Source organism: Elaeis guineensis, chromosome 11 (genome assembly GCF_000442705.2).
Source record: "Elaeis guineensis isolate ETL-2024a chromosome 11, EG11, whole genome shotgun sequence".
NCBI lineage: Eukaryota > Viridiplantae > Streptophyta > Magnoliopsida > Arecales > Arecaceae > Elaeis > Elaeis guineensis.
The window spans coordinates 6,234,258-6,261,875 of NC_026003.2; the positions used below are offsets into that span (position 1 = coordinate 6,234,258).

Here is a 27,618-nt window from a genome sequence, read left to right on the forward strand (position 1 = left end):
AAATTTATTAGAATACACGAGCCAAATCATGATGCCTGAAAAATATTTCTTGCATTGATGTGAAAAAAAAAACAAAAGCGAAAATCCATATCGGGTTGACATGTTCCAAAAAGAAAAAAAAGAAGACCTCTATCAGGTCAATACATCTCAAAAGAAAGAAAAATCTCTACCGAATAATTACCGATGCATTGGAATTCTTCTTGATTGATTCCTTTTTAGTCTGCTCCAATCTATCAGCAACATCAGTGGTAGTGGGTTCTGCAACTGTAATGAAATACAATTTCTTATCAACCTTAAGAATCTCAGTCTCTACTGGAGGCACTGCAGACATAGGCTCCGCGATGATGGCCTCAGTTTTATTCACTTCGATCGGAGACCGACAAGACTCCTTAGCTAGCTCCTCTGTCGCTTTAGAGGATGACTCGAGATCCCCCTTTATGCCCATCTCGATGGCCACCTTGGGAGTGACCTTGGAGACATCTATCTTAGAATATAATTTTTTGACAAAATTATAGTATTAATTGAAGGCATAATCATATGCACCCTCAGAGCTCTCTGATACTTCCTCTTCAAACTCCTCGGAGATCTTGTATAATTCTAACGCTTTGGCTGCCTTATCTTGTTCCTATTTAACTTGCTTTTTCAAGGCCTTGATGGCCTTCTCATGAGCCTCATTGGCCTTCTCTGCCTCTCTAAGTCTCGGCTCCAGTTCCTTATTCTTCTCGATGATAGTATGTAGATCAAAAATCTTCTCTTGATCATTGATTTTTTGCTGAAGGTCCAATAGATTTTGATTCTTTTCCTTTAATACCTTCTGCTTCTCTTCAAGTTGATGTTTGAGTTCTGCAGTAAGTTCGTACTCCTTTTTCTTTTTCTCTTGGAGAATGATCAGATTGGCATCCATGATCTCTTTATTTTTCAACAAGTAGGCCATGTTCTCATACATGACCTTGAAATCGACGGTGACCTACAGGACAAAAGTTCAGATCAGCCATTCATCGAAGTAAAAAAAAAAAAACTCACATGCATGAGGTGCTTGAAGCAAGCCATGGTCGGCGATCACGGTCCAATCATGGCCGCTCCAGAAGTGACATCCTTGTCATGGCATTTCCCTCAATTGAGCTCGATGGGGCCGCAAAAACTACGTGCGGCTTACGTCTTGTCTCCTGGGAAGGAGACATAGGTCGGGCATTATTATTTTTGATCCTCACCAAGGTGGGTTGGCGAGGTGGAGGTTCCAATGATAAGGCCTAGGGAGAATTTTGAAGCGAAATTTGAGTGCAGGGGTAAAACGATAATTTTAAAACTTTTTCAAAATCACTATTTTATAGTAAAAATTATTAATTAATCTAATTAATTAACATGTATTTATCCTACACTAGGATCTAAATATGATATATAGTATGCATGCATTTAAATTTGAAATTCAAAACACATTACCTTTGTGCGGGTAGTTGATCACCGCAACCTGATCACCGTCGGAAGGGTCTGATTATCACAATGCAGCCACACAATATGTCTGGCCTCTATGAATCATCCACATGAAGCTCCCGGTCTGATCGGCTCCTCACGAATGCTAGTTCGTGACTGCACCTTTTTGATGGCTGATGTTGATCGAACTCCTTCGATCGATGTCTGTTGACTCTTTGAATGCTCTGAATCATCAGCAAAGATGATAGAGAGGTTGATGATGTTCTCTCTAAAGTTTGGTGGGCTCACGACACTCGTAGCTCACGTTCTCACTTCCCGAACCCTAAGCCAAAACCCTAGGGTACACAAGAAAAGCTTGCACCCACTTCTCTCTCTTTTCTCTTCTTTTCTTTTCTTTTCTCATGCAAGAAACCTCTCTCACGCCACCCTTTTTTCTCAGATATCCCGTGTGCATGCCCTCTCTTATCTCCTTTTTAAAACGATGCAAGACCGCATCTTTGCAGTATTTTTATCGCGTGAGAGGATAAAGATAAGTGGTTGCTCATTTGAATTCAAATCGAATTTGAATTCAAATACCAACCAACTCATTCCTATCCACTCTACACATGAGAAGAGAAGAGGCGTGGCTTCTCTTATGCGTGGAGAATTTACACGAGAAACTCTTTCTCGTGTAAAACAAATGGCACATGGATAAGGCTAGGTGGCACATGGATTGGTTGCTTATTCAAATTCAAACTTTCTTTTGAATTTCAATGGCCAACCAACCATCTTTATCCACCCATATGGCGCACAAATGTGGGGCGTGGGAAGGCCTTTGCATGGGAGAAAATTCACAAGAAGTTGCTCTCGTGAATTCAAATGAGCGCAGAAGAAGTGAGGTGGCGCAGGGAGTTGAGGTCAAGGTGGTTTCTAATTTTAAATCAACCTAATTGAACCAACTTAATTAAAATAAGTTAGGTCCAATTAGACTAATTTAAACCTAACACAATTAGACTTAATTAGGCTCAATAAAATTCTAATCAAATTAGGAATTGACTAAGTCCAACCCCTGATCAAATCAGGGACCAAACCACTTCGACGATTAGGTCAACACTTAACCTAATCGGGTCAAACCCAACTGAATCCAATTCAATTGGACTTGATCTAAAAATAATTACTCAATCAAATTGAGTTAATTAGCGATCAAATCACTAATTAAACCTCTCATAAATACTGAGTCCAAATCCGATGGACAATCGGGTATCAAAGTCCATCGATATGAAACCTTGATCGAAGAGTCCCAAACCAGTGGGACTCTTGACCCCAGTACCCAAAATGTGTGGGACTCATAATCAGAGAATCTTGATTCTCGATCACAGAGTTCCAGACACATAGGACTCATAGTTCATGAGTATTAGGACTCTTCATCAGCCATCAGATCTGATAGGAACCTCTAATGTGTGTGACCCCGCAGGTTCGAACCTAAGCTGGTAGCACAAGAACCAATTCCTGTACTAATCGAAGTGACCATCTAGCAATGGTATCCGACATCCGGATAGGTTGAATAGTCACAATCGCAACACTCAGAATCTACGTGAATATGGTTACTGTATAATTCATCCCTTTTGACCCCTGTGTTTAGGACGATTCAGGGTTAAACTATCAATCCTGATCAGATCATCCGAATCATGCTCAATTCAAACAATCCTGTGACTTCTCACTAGGACTACCCTGGTCAAGATTTTGCTAAATTAAAACACGACTGTACATAGCTCCTGAACTGGAGTGGTCAATCTCATCTTGACACACGCACCGACAAGTCAAGTACTTGACTACACCCAGCAGCCTTCTGTCACTAAATTAAAAATTTGGGTAGTCCAGTGCCTAAGTACAGTGAGTTGCTTGCAAGTCACCGTGGCGGTCTCAAGTCGGAGGACAGTTATACCCATATCCCATCAGAGCAAATCTTGATGGCAGAAATAGCTCCAGAGTCGGTCACGTTCAATGCAGATGTACCCTTATATCTCACCTGTATGCCATACCAGTATCTCCACACTCTTTGGTTAAGAGGACAACCAACCTATATGGCACACAATGATCTATGTTTGATAAATATTATTGTCCTTGGTAACAATGTATCATTTGGTCGCGAACAGGTTTAAGGACTAAATGATAAATCCTCCTTTGTCGAGTCTAAATAGTCCTATGGACTTCACCACAACACAGGAGTTTATTAGAAGATGAAAAAATTTGTGATGAAAAATATCAAAATAATTTTTATTAATTTATAATTCATATACTAATACAAAAATCAGTACAACCGTCAACAGACTGACGATTGGCTTTGGGACACTATTCCCAATAAATTTTGTAGTCCCTAGAAGGCTTCACTTCTCTCCGAGTTAGCCGGAGAAGGGATCGCTAAAGAAAATTGAGATGGTGCCTGAGCAGGAGGAGGTTCCACACCTTTGACTCTCTTTGGTGCAGGGGTAGTAGCAGATGGTTTTGATTGGTCCTTCCTCTTTCTATCCTCCACCCTCTCTAGATTGAACCTCATTTCTGCATTAGCCATATGTTTTAGAATAATGAAAATAGGAAAGGATAAAGTTGAAAAGTAAATACTTCGGTCTTATCTCGAAGAGAGTATAGGCTGATATCGACATCATACAATGCCTGATCATTTACCAAAGAGGATAGCTTGGGTGTTTTGGTGGTAATCAGGATTGAATGAGCCACCTCATCCTCGAAGAGAATTTTATTGTTAGAATTATGTTTCATGTCCAGACATCCCTAGGAAGTCTTAAAACCCCATGGAATAAGAGTCTGGATGAAGAAAAAATAGCCTTTCCAGCATGAATTGAAAAAGAAAGGTGAGGTCCAAACTTGTAATTTTTTTCAGATGAAAAGTACCACCAATCTTTCTCACTCAGATACCTTTTTAAAAAGATCAAAGACCTAAATAGAAAGATTCTAAGATCTATGTAAAAAAAATTACACATGATTATGAATACTATGATCATTCTAATTGCATTCGAAGTTATCTGGATGGGGTGGACCCTATAAAAATAAAAAATTTTACTGAAAAAGTGATGCAATGAAAACCACAGATCGGATCGAAGGAACTCGTCATAGAAAGCTATACAACCTTCGGAAGGTTCATAAATCCGACCTTTTGGATCCGACACTATCATCTTATACTCGTCGGGTATATCGTATTTTTCTATAAGGGTTATGAGGTTCTCTTAGGTCAAAATAGATCCTTCTATTTTTGGATCGAGATAATCCACGAGACCATGCACAGAAGATTCTACGCTGTAATCCGGACTCTCCTCACCTATGAAATCGATTTCAGGGTCCTCCTAGAGTGGATTTCTTGCTTCAATAGCCAATAAAGGTTGGGTCAACCTAATTTGTAAGTCACCTAAAGTCTCTTTTCCCTTTCTACCTCTCTTAAATATATTTCTCAGAGAGAAAATGTGAAGGAGAAATGAAAGAAATTTTAAAAAAAAATGCTACCCTATGGCTGAAAGAGAACAAATGAGAGAGGACTGATACCTAAGAGGGATAAGTAAAATCTTCCTAAGAGATGAAGAATGAACTCCTTTCCTCCCGCTCCGACAAAGCTTCTCACTGTTTTTGATGGTCGTTCAACATAGAGAAGTCTCTGAAAATAGTCTGGCAGCACCTCCTCACAACAACAATGAAATGAATAGTAACCGGGGGGGCAAAAACCTTTTATAGGCGATCTGACAGTCTAGATTAACTAACCTCCTTGCCAATTTGTGAGATCTGACGTTAATTTGATACTTGGTCGGATAATAGTTAGGCACATCTCTCCCTAGATTTAGTCATGATAGACCGATCCATGCCCAAGCTAATAAGCCAATCAAGTGTTAACAAATGACGCATTCTTATTTGATATTTTCAAATCGTCCGTCTAAGCAATGATGGTAGAAGATTTGGTGGATCATTTTTTCAAAGATCAAGTCTCTTCATTTTTAACCAAGTAATTAATTTGGATGCTCTCAAGGAACGGCTCATTTATTCCAAATGGCAGCAACACCAGTTTGAAAAATCTTGAGGTAAAAAATGGAGATAAGATCTCCTGATCAGTGAAAATTGAGCCAAAACTTCAAGTGCAGAGATAAGATCTCCTGATCGATGAAAAATCGAGTCAAAAATCAAATGTGGAGATAAGATCTCTCGATTGGTAGAAACTGGATCGAAAATTCAAATACAGAGGTAAGATCTCTTAACTGATGAAAACTGAGCCAAAAATTTAAGTACAAAAATAAGATCTCCTGATCAGTGAAACATCGAGCCAAAAGTCAAATGTGGAGATAAGATCTCTCGATTAGTGAGAACCAGTGCGAAAATTCAAATATGGAGATAAGATCTCTTGACTAGTGAAAATTGAGTCAAAAATTCAAATATGGAGATAAGATCTTCTGCTCAGTAAAAATTGAGCCAAAGATTCAAGCATGGAGATAAGATTTTCTGATTGATGAAAACTAAGCCAAAGATTCAAGTGCAGAGATAAGATCTCCTGGTCGGTGAAAAATCAAGCCAAAAATCAAGTACAGAGATAAGATCTCCTGATCGGTAAAAATTGAACCAAAAATTCAAATACGGAGATAAGATCTCCTGGTCGGTAAAAATTGGATCTTCAAGCATGGAGATAAAATTTTTTGATTGGTGAAAGACTGAGTCAAAAGACAACTATAAAGATGAGATCTCCTGATCGGTAAGAAATCAGATCAAAAATTTTAATTCAAAAATAAGATATCCTGATCGGTAAAATCCGATCTCTATGGTAAATATCTTCCAAATGGATGAAAATCCAACCTTATGAAGATACTTTTACTTCCTAGTCCGATCAGAAAATTATCACCTCAGACATAGGAAGTGGGGGGTAAAGTATTAGTGCGTTAAACCAACCTCAAGATAGTAGTATCATCATATGAGATCAAAGAGATATCAATCTCAAAGCGCTAGATTCCACCAGACCAATTTATCGATTAGCAAATTCAGCTCGATATTTTACCGACCTAAAGGAAGGACACCCTTGTATTCTGTCCGGATGACATCTCAACTGACAAGGGAATATTCAGGTTAGATATTTATCGACCTAAATTTTGATGCATCCTCTATCCGAGATGACTATTATGGTGTCTCTATCTCACCCCGATCATATACTAAAGAGAACTATTATAGTGACAGACTTAGTCGTTCTGCGAATGCCCACCATGATGTCTACAACCCAGCTACAGCTGGCCACGATCTCATATCCAGCTCATATGCATAGCTGTATACCAGCTCACTTACAGATGGCTCTTTAACCGCCTAACAAATTACTCTAACAACCTAACAAACTCTGAAACAGCCTCCTCATCCTCTCTATAAACAGAGAGTTAGAGATCCTCCATAGGTAATTCTGCTTTTGGAAATCAGGAGAGACTTTGCTGGTAGAAAATTAGGCCAACATCTTGGCTCCTACCCAATTCTTTTCTTGTTCCACTCAATCTCTCTTGCTCTTCCACTTTTTTTCACTCCTGTTCTCAATCTGACTTAAGCATTGAAAGGTCAGAGAATCCTCACTCGGTTTCTTGACTGATTTTGCAGATTGGAGGAATTCTCATCAGGTCGCAAGGATCACTTCAGCCCAGTTTCACTCGATTTGATCCGCCCTATTTCAGATTTTGAGCTTTGTAGCAACAATCTTTATATTAAACTAATTATACAAGATTTGATACGACACATTAAAAAAAAATCTACATAAATATATACAATCTTCACATGAAACATGTGACGAAACTTGATTAAGAAATTCAACATATCCTGATTGCATATCTAGTCATATCTACTAAATATGTTGTATGATTTGTGAAGAGAATCAATGAGTGATTTTTATCATAGATATCGTAGGGCTGATTATAACTATTGAATTTGGTTGCATAAGTTTTCAAAAGAATCAAGAAGAGATTTTGATCACATAAGATTGTATGATTTTTATCAAGCATGAGAATTTGCTTGCAAGATATACGATCCATTGCGGGTCGCATCATTCTTATTCAATTGGTTCTTAGATCCATTCCAATAAATTGGATGCCTATATTCTGGATCCCAACCATGATTATTTAAAAGATTGATAAACTATGATGGACCTTCTCATGGGACAATGATGCATCAGACAAAAGAAACAGAAACCTTGCAAGCTGGGTGCATGTCTGCCATCCTAAGTGCTATGGTGGATCAGGCATCACTAATTTACACATGGCCAACACAGCGTTGCTCCTGCATTGGTGGTTCATACTTTACAATGATGTTGATAGACTTTGGGTTCAACTGGTGCTCAAGATTTATTACTCAAATGTTCCTCCCACTGAGCTGCCCAAGACCCTCATAGCTAAAGCTTCTCCATCTGGAAGTCTATTCTTCGACTATCGGATCTCTTCCTACACTTTTCGTTCCCAAGCATTCAAGATGGGAAGTTAACATCCTTCTGGCATGATAAATGGCTCAAGGATCAGCCACTGTACAGCAAATTTTCGAACCTTTTTTTGTAGCAAAAAAGCAATCAGGATCTATCTCAGAATTTCTTTCAAAAGGACATTCAGGCGACCCCTGAATTCAACGGCCAAAGCAGGGTTCCACAACCTTTGCCAATAGTCGATCGGTGTTTCGTTCTCCTCTGGGAATGATCTTAAGACTTTGGATGTGGCATTCTTCTCATGTATATTCTGCTAAAAAGATGCTACTTATTTCTTATGCATGGAGGGGTTATTTCACCAGGTGCCTTTGTGTCTCTGTGACCTTCCCATTCTTGAAAATGTTAAGGTATTTAACTGGCTTTCTGTTAACAACAAACTCCTCACGGCTGACATTCTAAGCTTAAAAGGTATACCTGGACCTCCTGCTTGCCCTCTCTGCTTCCTATCACCTGAATCTCGAGACCACCTGATTCTAAACAGCATGTACTCTAAAGAATTATGGTCCTCTTTCTCGAATACTAATAGTAATTTGGTCCCTAAGAATGTTGCCGAGTATTGGTCCTGTTGGGGGGTAATACATTGGCCACTACAAACTAATGAAAGTTAAGGTCTTTGATCTTATCTAATGTGATGTATCTTGAGTACTGTTTGAATTTCATTGGAGACTGATCTGAAAGTTTGCCAACTAAATATTCCAAAGGAACGCCTATGAGAGGAAAAGGCTAAGATAATAGTAAAACTATTGGGAGGAGGTATCCCACTATAGCTGGAGCTCGTCTTCGCCAACCACTTGACGGAATCGATCCCCTCAGGAGTTCGGCATCGTCTTATCTACTTCGATCTCTACAGCAAATACATCACCAAAAGATACGAATTCTTGGCCGCCTACTTCAGAGAACGATCAAGGATTGAATGAACGATCTCCGCCTAGAGCTCAGGCTGAGAAACACCAAACGATCCCTCATGTGGATCTGTTGGGCTCTATTATCCAATCACATCACTTTGCTTATCATGTTAGAGTTTTATGTTTTCATACATGCATGATTTTACAAAACAAGTACGCAGTGGAATTTAAAAATTTTTTTAGATTAAATCTAATCTAATCTAAGCATGCATAAGATCAAATCTTAAAACTATAAATATGATCATCATATATGAGATAAGATTCAAATACAGAAATCAAATAGAGAAAAATAAATATAAAATATACCTGAACATGGATCAATCTTCAACACGAACTGATGATCATGGATGTCTTTCGAAGGTCCCTTGTAGCAGCACAAGCATCCGACCTCTACGAGTATCCACACGAGACTCTGATCTGATCAGAAATTTTTTAATCTCACTGAGGTGCAAGCTCCCTTGCAGAGATCGTATCTTGACGGTTGAAAATTTTTTTTTCTCCTAAGACACTCTTAGAGAACAAGAACATGTAGGAGGATCTTGATCTCTACGCTCGAGATCATGAGAAGAACCCTTTCTTCTCTTTTCTTCTAAAAATCCATGTACCAAATCCCTACAATAGAGATGTAGAAATTTTGTCCAACTTTTGGACAAAAGAAAAGGAGACATCCATGTCTAAATATAGACAAGAGAGGGAGAAGATGATGTTCTAACAACCAACAATTGGTTGTTGCAAGAAAGAAGAGATGAAACCATAACTAACCTCACGCCTCTACCCTCCATGCCATCCCTCCTTTCTTGAGTTTTTTCTCCACGCACAAGACCTCCTTTTGGGCGTTAAAATCTGATCTTGATCTCACTCCAAACTGTCCCATAAGGTGGGTTTTAATAGACCAAAAGATGAGTTCTAATTTGGATGGGAATCAAGAGTCCTTGTAATCTTGGACTCTCCTAATTTTGTGCCACCCAACAACCAGGTTTCACACCAGCTATTACACGTGAATAAGGGAGAAAATTTTTCTTTCTTACATGCAAAATAAAGAGGAGGAATCATGTTGAAAATCTGGTTTGGGGCGTGGGTCTTTTAGGCGCACAAATACAAGGTGGCGTGGAGTCTTTTTGGCGCATGGAATCAAGGTATTTCAAGAACATAGGACTCTTCATTTAAATGGCTGTTTTAAATCCAATTAAATTTCAATAAGTCCTAATCATATTAGGACCAAATTAGACTCAAATAAATAAGAATCCAAATCTGATTTGAAGCCCAATTAATTTAGATTAGTTATCTCCTAATTGGAGAAGGAGTCCTAGTCTTATTGGACTCTTTCTTGGTGCTTGAGTCAAACTTAATTTTTAATTCTAATCCAATTAGAATTTGGTGCACCCATGGAAATAAAAATTTCTAGTCCAATTAGGAATACATGCATCCTAGTCTAATTAAAAATTTGATCAAACCCAAATCTTAATTCAACTGGGGCTAATCATCCGATCCTTTTGGGATTATCCCATAACCTAATTGGGGTTGATCAAATCAAACCCATAATAAGTCAAATTAAATCCAATCAAATTGAACTTATGCAAGTCCCATTGCTCAATCAAATTAAGCCAATTGGCAATCCTATTGCTAATTAATCTTCCTATAACTCACTAACTCTTTAGTAAGTTACATAATGCAATATTTGCATTTAATCAATTATCAATCAAAATTGATAATCAAATCTTGTTACGATTTATAATCATAATTCAACCATCTGATCAGTCAAAAACTTTTTTTGTGTGTGACCCCATAGATTCTATTCTGTCTGGTAGTGAGATATATTGTGATCTCTATCACAATATTATTGAAATTCTTTTCAATAGATTGGAACAATACCAACTCAGTCCATCAGGGATCAATGATCATCAAGATGATCCTTATAAGTCCCATAATCTACCAGTAACATCCAGCAGTATATAGTGACAACCCAGCAGAATAAAAGATGATGAACCTCTAGGTGCAGTTAACGTATGATACAGTCCTTCTATCATAAGTTCCGACTAGATGGCAAGTCATGGATGAATCGTCAAACCTCAACATCGGTCATATGATAGATTCAATCAGCTCAAGTCCATATGTGATTCTATGAAAACTCTTTTTCATCAATCACACTGCTATGGCCATAGACTTAAGGACTCAGCCTCTTAAATTTTATAGGACTACTCCCTTCTGCTAGGATCGATAGATCCCATCTTGATGCATACCCTACTCCTACAGTGGACCAACTGTCACCAACATCCACTATAAGGGCTCCTTGAGACCCATGTTGATGTGTCAGTCAAACTCCAGCAGCCTCACTGCGAGCAGTAGTACCATCTCAGGTCAAAAGATCAATCATACAACTGCAGCATCGAGAAAGTCATTAACGAGTGAGCAGACATCCATGTGACTTCTCGTATTGGACATGCTCAGTGCTAGTTGTTCTCTAACAACCATCTGCACTCTCACTCCAATGTTTCTACACTGCAGAGTTGAGACCCATCTGTCCGAAGGAAGCAATCCGTGCATTGGTCTATACGGATCAATCACCATTTCCATGATGATCCTATGACCAGGAGCAATTTAGAAATCAACCATCAATGACACATGCCTCAAATTCTCAACTCTTTAAGAATATGTGTCATCATCTTGTTAATTCTTTGGATAATTCATAAACACATAAACATAAATGGTAATATAACTATCCAATAAGTACAAAATAATATCCTAGAGATATGAAATATGTCAGCCAAGATTGGCTTCTAAGATATATATCTAATAATCTCCTACTTGCACTAGAGCCAATCTGCTATATACCAAGCCCCATCTTCACAAGACAAGCTTTAGTCTTAGACTAGCTAAATGACTTACTAGTGAGTCAACCATATCACATGTAGAGTTTGCTCTCTGCATCTCTATATATTTCTACTCGAGATAGTCGCATGTTCTGCTGCTCTATGTGCTTGGATATCTGATGAGACCTAAGTTTCTTAGTAAGAGCTATAGTGCCATTGTCTTTACAGTATAGTGTCACGGTATCTGATGGCATGATAATCAATTCTGCAACTAACATTAGAACCAGAATGTATCCTACACATCTACAGCGTACTCAACTTCCATCGATCGATTATTTGGAATCCTTCCAAGATATCGACACAAGAACACACCTCATGATGTAGATATTCTACCTTCAATATCAGACAAAAAATCTGAATTGGTGTATCCTCCTACTCTTAGCTTTGATCCTTCTCCAAATTAAGAAATATCCTCAGTTCTTCTCAAAAGCTTAAAAATATTTTCACTGCAATCCAGCCCTCTCAGCCTGGATACAACTGATATATACTTGTGACATTCATAGTATAATCAATTCAAGTACTACATGATACATATCAATGCGCAAGAGGGTAGCGGACCCCTCTCTGAGATTTCTATGCGGAATCCTTTCAGCATCCAGTCTCTGTATTTTATCTATGAAAATATAAGCATCCAATTGCATCTATCTCTATAGATCTTTAGGATGCTCGCTTTATATCTTTTATGGAGAAATCTATATTCAACCATATTTTAATCGATATCAGTATTGGACACTCCCACTGACCCTTTTGAAACCCATAATTCTTCTTATCTGATGTTCCAACTTCAAAAGTATTACAGGCTTTGTGATCTCCTATCATCAGAAGTGAAATTCATAGGCTACTCCATACACAAATCTTCAAAAGATTACTACTCAGGAAAGCTATTTCACATCCCTTTCTTGGAGTCAATGTCTGACATCGCCTCGTTGTAGGCTTTAAAATCATCTCTATGCTCCCATCTCCCATGAGAAATGACTTTTCATATATTCTCTGTTAAGCATATCTAAGTACCTTTCGAGAGGATTGGAGATCTTACTATGTGTACGAGGTAGAGAAAGAATACATGTCTACTGGCTCATAGGTTCTTAAAGTCTCAAGACTTTCTGCTCTTCAGAAATACTCTCTTTAAGCTTAACTTTTCTCCCACTACTTTACCTTGGTTAAACAATTTTTTTAAGAAGATAGCAATGGATCACAATCACATCGTGATCCTTTCAGAAAGTAGTATCCCAAACTTTTTTAGGATGAGCTTTATAGACCTATCCTCTAACATATCCACCTACTATGCTAAACACAAGCTAGACATCTTTGAATCTCAGAATAATCAAGATTCAGTTCTCACCATACCATATTTTATACGGTATAGTAAAAACAGGTTTAGAGAGAACCCAATTCTATAGAAATAAAGCATGTCCCTAAAGAAACATAAATCAATGATGTTCATTATGGACCAGACCATATCTCATATAGTTCCTTGACTCTTCTTATCTCGTCGAGCTGAGATTTACTAAGAGGGATCCAATATGAAACTGTACCATTTTATGAGATAATCGAAAATTTTTTTTCATTGGTATTGCATCTTCGATCCGATCGAAGTACCTTTAAAAATTTTTTGATTTGCTTCTCTACTTACATCTAAATTTTTTGAACCTTTCAAAAATTTTAGATTTGTATCTCATATACGAAGTAGAGACAACTTTTTGATTAGTACATCACATGAGCTACACACATCAAATGTGTACCAAGATAAATATCTCAGTGGTTCTTTTCCTCTTGTCCCACAAGAGTAGCTTGATCATATTTTCTCAAAGAGATGATACACAAACTAGATTTGACTCAATAGTTAATGAGCCCAAGCCCATATTTCTCTAGTTTGTTAATCATTTCTTCTCCAATACGACTTAGCCTAAGGGTCCGCATATACTTTAAGCTTATCTCAATTCTGGATCTATCAGATCCAATGGCATTCACTGTTTGCTCAATTAAGTTCACAGATGCATCACCATACAAATGATAGAGACTATCTCTAAGAACTAAATTCAAATGATGATCACAAAGGATAGATACCCATGGCCACAGCAGCAACTGTTATCCTATAGCCAATTTAAAGGTTACTTCCTCAACCCTCTACCTTTCCATCGACTCTACACTAGAGTCCACAGCTCAATTAGAAAAAGAGAAAATCGTAAGGATAGCATTGAGCAATTTTGACATGCCTACTCTAGATGTGTCTTTGTTTCTTTAGGCTCTCCAGATGTTCACCTCTGAACTCTTTCAAGGTTTCTTTGTTAGCAACACTTTGATCAATTTAGATAAAGTGTCATGATGGTCTTTTATATGGTAGTTTATAATAAACTATCTACATAAACTAATCGGAGATTGCAAGATCAAATTCATAAGCAATTTTTTGTGCATGATCATGTCGAGTCTTTTAAGCTCTTTAATATCCTTAATCATTATCAAATAACGATCATAGACTGACTGTCTATCACGCATCACATGCATTGTGTAACTCTAATCACCTCACAATACTTATAGATAAATCAATATGTCATTAACAGTGTACATACGCTCATGCATAGCAACTATCCTTATTGTCATTGTCTATCCACTCATCAAGTATAGCTCATTGACTATGGATTGGACAAGTTGTTAACATCAGAATATCCTGATAGAGAATATTGATTAATCTTTTAAGATTTAAGAATAATTCTTTAGTTTGTGAGGCAGTCTATGTAATTGATTTCAATTAATTGGTTGATATCTAGGATTCAAACTAGATGGTTGGAAGCTGACACAATGTACAGCAGAGAGCAAAGATTCTAATTAGATATTTGTACTTATTTTATAATTTACTCTAGAGATTTTTAGATGCAAAAAGAGACTCTCACTATTTTATCAGATCTCTGATACTCTTTGGGTGGAGAACCAAAAACCCTGATGCGATAATTGGATTTCAAGTGGGTACTATGGTCCCACCGATACCGTGCACCTCACCTAATAGTTTTGGTAACACGAATAAATACCGATGCATGGACAACTCTTTACCTAGATGCTTCTCTAAGCATGTTGCAGTCACTTGATCTCTAAGTCATTTGAGCTCACCTAACAGTTATTTCTCATACTTCTTAGTTAAGTCAGGTCCACCGTTCACAAGCAAGTGCAAAGCCATCATTGGATCTCTCACCTAACAGTTATTAGGCCCAACTCCATCTTTACCCTGGAGCAACTCCTTGCTAATAGAGTGGTTGTATATTTTTGATGCAACTGAACCACTATGATCAGTTGAGAATAATCAATGCCGGCAACATGTCCGCACATCTACAACGATGGAAGATCTTGGACTTAATATTTGGTGGAGAGATTTAAGTTTAGGTCTCATCTAATCAGTCATCACATGACTGATGTAATTGGCATGGGCTAAATCAAACCACCAAGCAACCATATTTGAGACTCAATCTTTCAAATTAGCCAGATAAGTGGAGATTGGTAGGGATCCCCCCTTGCTTTCCTTAGACACCAATAGATTGGCTAGGTAAGCGAACGGAATCAATTAAATAACCATCTTTCAATTACTTGCCTTAGACATCAATTGGACAATTGATCTGAATAGGTTAGCTAAGGCGAATCAGACTCGAGCCACAGAGCTAAATTAGGTCTTTAGGTATAATTAATTCTACATATGGGTGTCAATCGATTTGATCAACAATAATTGTATGATCTTAAGCTTTATTGATCTCATCCTAATCAATACTTGACTTAGTTTGATCAACTACTAAATCGATTTAGACCCAATATGATCAAATCAAAAATCTTTTAACGTAATCAAATTATAGGACCTAACTTGATCTACCCATGACCAATCCCTCATGCACAAACACTAATTTCATATCTTAAATTAAAATTTTTAGATCTAAATTTTTTGCATGAAGAGTAAATTTTGATCTCGAAATAATTTTAGATCATACATACAAATATGTATCACATACATAAATAAGTTCATATTATTGAAATAAATTTCAACGCTAAACATACTTTCATATATCATACATAAGAATCAAAACAGATCTCGAAACTCTTTTTAAATTTAAATAATAAAATATATATCACATATATGCTGAAAAAAATTAGATCTAAAAATCTATTTTAATTAAAAATTTTAACATCATTCTAGGACAACCATTCAGCATAACAAGTTATGCCATGACAATCTTATGCCAGAACGACATCAAAAATTTTTAGATTTAAAATTCTTCTCTATAGATTTCAAATCTAAATCTTAATCTCATACATATGATGTGCTCTGATACTACTGTTGGAGTTTTATGATTTCATGCATGCATGATTTTACAAAATAAGTACGATGCAGTGAAATTTAAATTTTTTCAGATTAAATCTAATCTAATCTAAGCATGCATAAGATCAAATCTTAAAACTATAAACAAGATCATCATATGTGAGATAAGATTTAGATACATAAATTAAATAAAAAAAATAAATATAAAATATACCTGGATATGGATCAATCTTCAACATGAACTGATGATCATGGATATCTTCCAAAGGTCCCTTGTAGCCGCACAAGCGTCTGACCTCTACGGATATTCACACGAGACTCTGATCTGATCAGAAGCCTTTTAATCTCATCGGGTGCTAGCTCTCTTGCAGAGATTGCATCTTGATAGTTGAAAATCTTCTTTTCTCCTAAGATACTCTTAGAGAACAAGAAGATGTAGGAGGATCTTGATTTTTACGCTAGAGATCATGAGAAAAATGATTTCTTCTCTTTTCTTCCTAAAATTCATGCACCAAATCTCTACAATAGAGATGTAAAATTTTATCCAATTTTTGAATAAAAGAAAGAAGAGACATCTATGTCTAAACATGGACAAGAGGGAAAGAAGATGATATCCTAACAACCAACAATTGATTGTTACAAGAAAGAAGAGATGAAACCATAACTAACCTCATGCCTCTACCCTTCACGTCATCCCTCCTTTCTTGAGTTTTTTCTCCACGCACAAGACCTCCTTTTGGGTGTTAAAATCTGGTCTTGATCTCACTCCAAACCATCCCATAAGGTGGGTTTAAATAGACCAAAAAATGAGTTCTAATTTGGATAGGAATCAAGAGTCCTTGTAACCTTGGACTCTCCTAATTTTGTGCCGCCCAATAACCAAGTTTCACACCAGCTATTACACGTGAATAAGGGAGGAAATCCTTCTTTCTTACATGCAAAATAAAAAGGAGGAATCATGTTGAAAATCTGATTTGGGGCGTGGGTCTTTTGGGCACACAAATACAAGGTGGCGTGGAGTCCCCTTGGTGCATGGAATCAAGGTATTTCAAGAACATGGGACTCTTCATTTAAATGAATGTTTTAAACCCAATTAAATTTTAATAAGTCCTAATCATATTAGGATCAAATTAGACTCAAATAAATTGAAATCTAAATCTGATTTGGAGCCCAATTAATTTAGATTAGATATCTCCTAATTGGAGGAGGAGTCCTAGTCTTATTGGACTCTTTCTTGGTACTTGAGTCAAACTTAATTTTTAATCCTAATCCAATTAAAATTTGGTGCACTCATAAAAATAAAAATTTCTAATCCAAATGAAAATACATACATTTTAGTCTAATTAGAAATTGGATCAAACCCAAATCCTAATTCAACTGGGGCTAATCATCTGATTTTTTTGGGATTATCCCATAACCCAATTGGGGTTGATCAAATCAAACCCATAATGAGTCAAATTAAATCCAATCAAATTAGATTTAATGCAAGCTCCATTACTCAATCAAATTGAGCCAATTAGCAATTCTATTACTAATTAATCCTCCTATAACTCACTAACTCTTTAGTTAGTTACATAATGCAACATTTGCATTTAATCAATTATCAATCAAATTGATAATCAAATCTTATTACGATTCATAATCGTAATTCAACCATCTGATCAGTCAAAAGTCTCTTTTGTGTGTGACTCTATATGTTCTATTCTGTCTGGTAGTGAGATATATTGTGATCTCTATCATAATATCATTGAAACTCTTTTCAATAGATTAGAATAATTCCAACTCAACCCACCAGGGATCAATGATCATCAAGATGATCTTCATGAGTTTCACAATCCACCAGTGATACCTAGCAGTATGTAATGACAATCCAGCAGAATAAAAGATGATGAACCTCTAGGTACAGTTAATGCATGATACAGTCCTTCTATTGTGAGTTTCGATCAGATGGCAGGTCATGGATGAATCATCAAACCTCAACATCGGTCATATGATAGATTCAATCAGCTCGAGTCCATATATGATTCTATAAAAACTCTTTTCTATCAATCATACTGCTATGGCCATAGACTTAAGGACTCAGCCTCTTAAATTTCATAGGACTACTCCCTTCTGCTAGAATCGATAGATCCCATCTTGATGTATACCCCACTCTTACAGTGGACCAACTATCATCAACATCCACTACAAGAGCTCTTTGAGACCCATATTGATGTGTCAGTCAAACTTTAGTAGTCTTACTGTGAGCAGTAGTGCCATCTCAGGTCAGAAGATCAGTCATACAACTACAGCATCGAGAAAGTCATTAGCGAGTGAGCAGACATCCATGTGACTTCTTGTGTTGGTCACGCTCAGTGCTAGTTGTTCTCTAACAACCACCTGCACTCTCGCTCCAGTATCTCTACACTGCTGACTTGAGATCCATCTATCTGAAAGAAGCAATCCGTACACTGATCTATTCGGATCAATCACCATCCCTATGATGATCCTATGATTAGGAGTAATTTAGGAATCAACCATCAATGATACATACCTCAAATTCTAAACTCTTTGAGAATATGTATCATCATCTTGTTAATCTCTTGGATAATTCATGGACACATAAACATGAATAGTAATATAACTACCTAATAAATATAAAATTATATCCTAGAGATATGAAATATGTCAGCCAAGATTGGTTTCTAGGATATATATATCCAATATATCAGTCACACACCATGTCGCATCACCATCCCTTTCACAGTCAGCTACGCGTCGAGAGACTTTAGGGCCATTGTTAGAAATATTTAAACACCTCACACGATCCCGTGTGATGGGACACGATCGTGATGACCCCTTGTTCTCTCACCCTTGACTTTGTTCTCCCTTTTTGGGAAAAGGACCCTAGCCAAAATTACGGCACCGATCCCCAACTAGATCATGGGTTTCGACATCTTATCGATCCATACATTAGCCGATCTTCCCTAAGATGGTGCTCGGGCGCAAAGCATTGAGCCAAGGGAGGCCCAACTGATTATCTCTGGAGATTTTGAGCTAATCCTTACTCCTAATTAGTTTCTGAATCATTTATTATCATGACTCATTATGCCCGAGGGGAGGGGGTTCTCCCCCGAGCCCCCGTCCGACAGACGAAATTGATTCACAGGTTATTCTGAACCTATCTTACAGACCTCAGATGGTCCACTCTGAAGGATCTTCCAGCCTTCTTTCTGACCACCGACCTCTATCACAGTCAACCAATGGATAGATTAGTCTGGATGGACCGACCGATCCCCTTGGTCAATACCATCCAACAACAAGAACATTTGTAAGCTCTCGGGCTTCGGCGTATTGGACAATGACCTTCCATCTAAAATATGGATCAAGACACATCAATTATGATTTTTATCTGCATGAATCAAGTCAGGGTACACCATTCTACGCCATTATCCCACTTGCGACCCATGCGCTAGATAGACCTACATCACATGGCCTCTCCTAATTGATTGTATACCTGTAGCTCCGTGTGATAGGATAGTCGGAATGACTTTCCACCCATCCTCACTTGACTTTAGGCCCCCCCTCCCCATTAATGGAAGGGCAAAGAGGGCTCTCGAGGAATGTATGAATAGTGAGCTATTTGGACATCGGGCTCGAGATCAGCGGAAGCTCAGTTTTGACGTTATTTCTAAAGATTTTGAGCCGATCCTTACTCCTAATTGGATCCTAGGTCCTTTACTATTATAACCTATCATTCTGGAGAAGATGGCTCCTATCATACTGACCCTCCAAATAGGATCCCGTAGAAAGCCCTTCTGTATCCACACTCCTACCCATAGGTGGGTTCGAACCAATTGGCTGACCCCCCTCCTAACCGGTACTCTCCATCTAATAGTAAGGACTTCTGTTGGCCTTCAGACTTCAATATCAAAGGAGGGATCGAACATCGGAAAACAAAATAGATCCAATGATTAATTATGATCCTTGTCCAAATATGTCAAGTCAGGCATATTACCACCATTTCACTCGTCGTCCATATGCCTATTAAGCCCACATCATGTCACCTTCTTTGCTAGCTGTGCACCGGATAAAGGTTCACTTGTCGACAGACATGATTTGTACGGTCCATCACATCATCAATCTTCTTATAAGTAGAGATAAAGAGGAGACCCCTAGATATGCACGTGTGTGCCCACCATACTTATACCCTCTTGCGATTTTCTCTCCTTCTCCTCTGTTGTGCCAAATTTCTGACTTGATCGTCAAAGGGTCCTTATCAAAGCCAATTTTGATCGAAACTTATTTTGCAGGAACGTCACTCCGGTGGTCTTTAGTCTTCTCCAACCATATCCGTATACAGTTGAAATCTTCCACAACAGGTCCACTTGCAGATTTAATATCCGAAACTCAAAAACATGAAGGATTAGCAATATTGTGTTCACCTCCATATCCTAGAGCATTTGGGTTGGAAGGAATGGGCGGTTATTCGACTTTGAAGCTCTTTCTAGAAGGGCCAAAGAAGCTAAAATATTAAACCTTCTCAACAGCTAGCTTAGTGCAGCTGAAGACAATAGTTTGTAGGACTATCTTAAGGGAATATTTGCGAACATATAATCCTAACAAGATTACATATAATTTTATAATAGATAATCAGATTACACTATTTATTTCATCATTTTTACAGATAATACTATATTACATATAATACAGCATTATCCCAAAAAGAGGTAATCTGATTATCTAGAGGGAGATAGTTATGTGATTACATGTAATTTTGCAATCCCCTAATCTTGCAACAAGACAACTTCAGGACCAAAATATCTCCATCAAAATAAATTAAAATATATATTAAATAAATTATAGGTAGTCCCAATTGGTGAAAATAAAAAGGAAAACATAATGGGTGATTTCGACTGGTGATGTTACTAAAAATGGTTGAATCACAAAATTAAGTTACCTCTATAGAAAATAGACAATAATCAATAAGCAATAATAGGGATACTTTAAAAAAATTAGCTTATATTCTATATAATCTAAATTATATATCAAATACTGTAATGTAGGATTTTTTATTATTTAACAATAACATTACTATACATACCAAATACTGTAATTCATGATTTTTTGTTATTTTATCAGATAATCATATTTCCTCTGCAATCATATCACCATAACAATATTGCCTATGTCATGCACCAAACGCCTCCTAAACTTTTAAGCTCCTTGGGCTTGGGCCTTGCTTACGATGGTAGGGTAGCTGTCGTCATTTTATTGGTCTTCTTTTCCGCCTGGTCATCTTGAAGCGACCAGACAAGATGGTTGGGAGCGGAAACTTTTGCAACTTGTATGGGGCTCCATTTTTCGTTATGGTCTTTAGGTTGCATTTGGTATTGCCGATAATTTAAAATGGGCTCACTACATTACTACATTTGATATACTTTTTTGATGGCAATTCAAATTATCTTGACAATCTACATTGCTTTTTCATAAAGCAATCTAGATAGCTTGGAGATGGATGGCTATCCATATATATTATCACTTTTTTGATAATGTTGCAATAAAAATTTTGGATAAAATTATCTCTCAAAAAAATTATACAAAATCCATCGCTCAACCCTCCTCCTCACCCCCACCCACCCCTCTCCCCTGACGCCACCCATGGCTACTCTATGTGCCCGCCTGCGGCTCCTCTATCTCCTTCCGTCTATCCACGGCTCCTCCATCCTCCTGCTTGCCTGTGGCTGCTCTGCCCTCATCCTCCATCACTCCCCATGGCTCTTCCATGCTCATCCCACCACTCCTACGGCTCCTCTGCATGCGCCCACCCTCCCCCTCCTGGTGCCCACGATTCCCCACACTCTCTAGCCTGCAATCTCCTGCGGCTCCTTCATGCTCATCCCCACTACCCCCACGGCTCCTTTGCACATGCCCACCCCTCCCCCTCCCCCCATGCCCACGGTTCCCCACACCCCTCAACCTGTTGTTTCTCCATACCACCACCAAGTCAAAATTACTAGATGTATTTTAGAAATTTAATTTCATATTATCAGTAATCCAATTGTTATATCAAATATGTCAATTAAGATTCTCAGTAATTTTACTGTAATAATACTTGCATGTATCAGTAATCAACATGAATGACAATTTAGTACTGACATCTGTCTTGAAGATAATCCATATTACCTTCTAAGTTTGCCTAGCGATGCACCAAATGCAACCTTAGTTACTTTTTTATGATCGAGTCTGAAGGAAGCTCAATTACCTCAAGTATCTTGTGCCTGCACTCCAAATTTTTGAATCCCAGAGGATTTAGAGTACATCTCTATGAATCGCAATGTCGAGGGTTCAAATCCCTCACCCATCATATTCCAAAAGGGGAAGGACCTTTCTTTATCTCTAGAGGTAGAAAAATCATGATCGGATAGCGAACGCGAAGCTAGTGAACTTGAATATAATCTTTTGTCGAAATAGAATGGTCTTACTTTTTCTTTTACTTATTGTAAATGATTCGATCATTACATATAGTAATCAAGTCGGAAATCAGCATATTTATATTTTACTCCCCATAACTCTTCCTCTACTAGGCTTGGGTAGAATAGCAAGAGCAAGTACAAGTATTAGTAGCATAGCAAAAATACATTCCTCGTCGTTAATATGTTTGCTTGTGGTAATTGTGGTTTATCGGGAGATCATCAATGACTACACCAAAGATACATTGCTAGTGCATCATCTGATCTAAGAATTCTTAAGGTTTGGATAGAGCCAAATCTAAGTGTTGGCTAGATAAGCATCCTGTAGTAAGAAGAATAGTTATGAATCCTATAGATCATTCCCATGGAGGCAGTAAAAAGGAGAGCTTCAATTGGTAGAAAAAACTTATAATCCCTTGGAGTTATCCTGCACTTGGAAGAAGATGTAGAAAAAGCAAAAAATAGTGATAGTTTATTTTTTGTCACCGTAAATAGGAATATTGAAAATAAATTTTTTTTTTTAAATTTGAAATAATGTGATGAGTGAACAACAAGAATTAGAATTCTATATACACATATTGTATATAAGCTATTAATAAATTTAAGAGGCTTCAGGCCCCTCTTAGTGTCAAAAAAAAGAGACTTTGCTTGCGAGATGAGAAAATTATTGAAATCTTACAAAAATTATCTTTATATTTTTTCTTGATAAAATTAACTAGCTTTTTCGAAGGAAGGACCATTTTTAGTCATCTTAAATCAAAATATTCCTAGCATGAGAAAAAGAAAGAGTAGGACAAGAATATACATTATATATGAAGTAAAATATGGAATAAAATAGTTAAGAGGGAAGATAATGGAGAGAGAGAGTATGATTTTCTTTTTAGCCATCCATTGTTGCTCATCATAAACCCATCATCGTTCATCATAAATCCATCATCATTCATCATCCACAACCATTGTAAATGTCCACCATCACTCCCCACCATCTCTAATCTCTATAACCATCCATCATCATTAAATATCTCTGTCACCATCTACCATCATCACTCATCACTATTAATAATCTCTACCATTATCACTACCATTGATGATCTCTACCACTGACTACCACTACCCATGATCACCATTACCACCATCGATGTCGATCTCCATCACTACTTATCATTAAAATAATCTCCATTAAAAATATACCACCGTCGACTTCTTTGACATCATCGATCATCAACAACAATCTCTAAAACTATCCATCACCACCAACAGTCTTCATCATTGCCTACCATAATCGATGATCTTTACCACTACCATCATCACCTATGATCCCTAAAACCGCCCACCACCAATAATATCCATTAGTACTCATCAACATGTATATCTGCCATGTAATCCATTTAAATTAGGATTAATTATCTAAAAAATCTTATATTTTTTGGAGATTTTCAATTTTAGCATAATCTTTTAAGTTTTTCAATTAAGCATGTGTACTATCTAATTTATTGTGATATTGGTCTGCCGTCAATCAGTATTAAAGTTTGCCATTAAGATGCATATGAGGTATTGAACTTGATAAAAATATTCGAAATGTTGGACTTATGTCTTTCTTCCTCTCTGCTCCGCATTGCCAGAGAACTCAATCTCCTGTCCCACATTGCCATCATCTAGTTCCGATCAGATCAACTCCAACTCCATCCTCGTCGCCCTCCTTAATTTCCACTACACTGAGCTTGTCGAGCTCATCGAGAAGGCCCATTTCTTTCAGACCCTCAAGGATGCCATGGACCACCACAATGTCACCATCTTCTCTCTCCCACAATGAAGACCTCAGGTGCTATCTTGACCCCGAGTTTAAGTGATTCCTTCTTGAACCCAAAAATCTCAAATCCCTCTGGACTTTGATCTTATTCCACATGATCCCCTCCTGGAGGCCGATATCTGAATCCGCCTGCCACCACACCCTCGTAGTCGACCACATCCACCTCTTTGGTGGCAATGCAGCAAAGTGGGTCGACCTTACCACCATGGTCTATCCGGATGCGGTGGTTCGCCCAGACGGCCTGATCCACGATATTGAGCACCTCCTTGTATCCCGATCTATCCAAGAAGACTTCAACCGACACCGTAGCTTGGCCTCCATCTTCATCGTTCTCCCATCGGCACCCTCGAGGTGGACCCCCACACCCATTGCCCCAAGAAGCCCGATCTGCCTCCCCCCGCCGGCTCTCTGCAGTCCTCTCCATCTACGATGCCATGGCCTCTAGCCCCACCCTTGCCTATGCTTCCACCACTGGCCCTAGCTCCGACAAGCAATGGTTCCACAGCGAGAGCCAGGTCAAGGACTTCATCCAAACCCTCCTCCTCTACGACATCTACAAGGAGCTCACCAACATTTTGATAAATTTTATGTCGTTAGTGACTAAGATGGGCCACTTAGTCTTCGAGGGCAACGTCTTTAATGTCCTCGCCCCCAACGATGAGGCAATGGCCAAATTGATGCCTCATTTTCACGTATGCATTTTAACGGCCAACTTTAACATTAATTGATGGCAGACCAATATTGCAATGAATTGGATAGCATACATACTTGATTGAAAAAATTAAAAGATTATGTTAAAATTAAAAATTTTTAAAAAATATAAAATTTTTTAAATAATTAATTTTTTAAATTAAGGTTACAATATCCAAAACTTAAAAGGAACCTGATTTCTAGCTTAGCTTTAGCATATCAACAGATAAATCTTGAACTGTGAGAAAGAAGAGTAGCCTCCATACCGTAGAATCAAACAAACATGGTGGCTTTCGCTTAGTTTTGGATTCCATTGTAACAATTTCTTTCAGTTTGGACAGCAGATTAATGAGGACAGGGATTTAATTTAGCCATCATCTTGTATTCTCGGGTAACATAACTACTATGTGTGAATTTCTTTCGTTCTCTCTTTCCTTTTCTTTTTTTTCTTTTCTTTTTGGCTAAAAGGGCAGGAGAGGAGCTCCACTCTACTGTGAGAATAAATTATTTAGTTTCAGAGCTATTAAGCAGTGATTAATATTGTCAGAGTACCATTCCATACGTATGTGAAAGAGAACCGTAGCTCTCCTCATTAAATGTCAAATGAAGGCATATATTTTTGTTGTTTGACTCACTTCTATAATAACTTCATTGGAAAAAACATAGGTATAACATGCACAAACCGTAGTTTTGCTCATTTGATAGAGCTACCGCAACTGTTGCCAAAAGAATTTCTCTGGCATCAAGCGCAGGCACGTAGAAATGCATGCATGTACCCATACTATGGATTAAATGACATCATATGGTCCTCATCTCTTGTAAACCTCTGGATATCTGCATCATGCTGCCGCTCAAATCTCCCTTTTTTTGGGTTCGTTCTTTAGACGATAAAAAATTATCTAAAAATCTTTATTTTTTTAGATAAATATTTTTCAAATAATATTTTTTTAGACGAAAAAATAATTTATTTATTTTTTTATATATTAGAAAATGACTCTAAAATACATTATTCATATTTTTTTTTCTATTACTATCTCTTGAATAAATGGCTAAAATTTCAACAATATATTATATTATATAATATTATATTTTTTGTGATTAAAATTATTTTTAAAATAAAATAAAATAATTATTTTATTAGTTAATGAAAAAATAATCTGTCTATCTTTAATGTGGATAAATTTTTTTATTTTATAAATTAAAATTATTAATAAAAAATAATATATTTATTTAAAAAAATATAAAATTATAAATAAATTGATCAATTGATCAATTTTCCGACGATGCTTAACCATCAAACGACAGGTCTAAAGATATTACAACCCGTTGCCAGCGTCTTCAGATATCCTTTCGTCTCGCACTTTTATGCTCTCTGCGGCCATTTAGCCTGCGACACATGCATGTATCTTGATGCCCCACACATGCGCATGTTCTCAGTGCTCTCTCTTTAGGTATTCCTCCAACCATTAAGTAGTGACACCAGTGATGATGATGTGACTGCAAATAAAGAAAGTTGGAGATATGCGAAGATCAAGCATAGGATATGTTTCGGTCTAGGATTCGAACTGGCCGACAGGCTAATTAAAATATAGAAAACAAGCGAATTGGACCAACATCAGACTACTCAAAAGGCTTGCTCCACTGAAATTATTGTCTTTTTTTTTATTTGAGAAATTTTTGTGCCGTTTTAATTATATATGTTTTCATCCAAACTGGTATATATATCAATGTTAAAATAAAGCAGATGAATTTAAGCATTGGAATGTTGAATCAAATTAACAGCCTACTAAATAATGAAATGTCATGCAAGGTGAACTTAGTTTAGTTTATTAAAAGAGTACGCAGCTGTAAAAAGTTACTTATTTAAATAATTATATTATTTCGATGAATTTTACTATAATACTTCATTAATAATTTTTTATTACAAAAAATAATTAAGATATTATATTACAATCTTTTTTTATATTTTATTATTTTTTATTTTCTTCTATTTTTTTCTTCAACTGCATATGACCCCCAATCTTCCTCCTCCGCCAGCCTCCTGTCCGCCTCCATGCCGCCTCCTATCCTCTTTCACCTATCTCTCCATTGTCCGACCTGCTATTGCAGCCCTTACTGCTGCTTGCCGCCCCACCACCGCTCACCTTTCCACTACCGTCACTCACTTCCCCACCCCCTTTCCACTCCCGCCGCTCGGGACCGCTGCCTCTTTCCTCCTCTACCTTCGTCACCATCCCCTTCCTCCTCTATCTTCGTTGCTCAGGCCCACCGCCCCCTTCCTCCTCCTTCTCGGCCCATCTCTCTGTCGCTCACCTTTCCGCCGCTGTGCCACCTCCTTTCTCCTCCTCTAACTGCCTCCTCCTCCTCCTCCACTCTCGTCAAAAACCCAAGCTCCCACTCCGCTTCTCTTCCTCCATCCTTGGTGACGACCCTGCTGCTCCGCTTCTTTTTTTCCACCTTCGGTGCACACCCCCCTCCTCTTCCTCCCTCTCCTCTTCCTTCACCTTTGGTAACGACCCCAATGCCCCATTTCTTATCCTCCGTCCTTGATGCACACCTCCCTCCTCCTCCTCCCTCTCTTCTTCTTCTATTCTTAGTGACGACACCGCCGCCCCACCCCTCCTCCTTTGCTCTTGGTGCACAATCTCCCAATTCCTCCTTCTTGGGCCTTCCCTAATTCCACCATCCATTTCT

The 27,618-nt window shown here is 37.7% G+C and overlaps 1 pseudogene; it reads left to right on the top strand.

Moving 5' to 3' along the window:
• The first annotated feature begins 1,023 nt into the window (after positions 1-1,023).
• LOC105053551 (fasciclin-like arabinogalactan protein 17) lies at positions 1,024-27,474 on the top strand (annotated as a pseudogene).
• Positions 27,475-27,618: the final 144 nt, after the last annotated feature.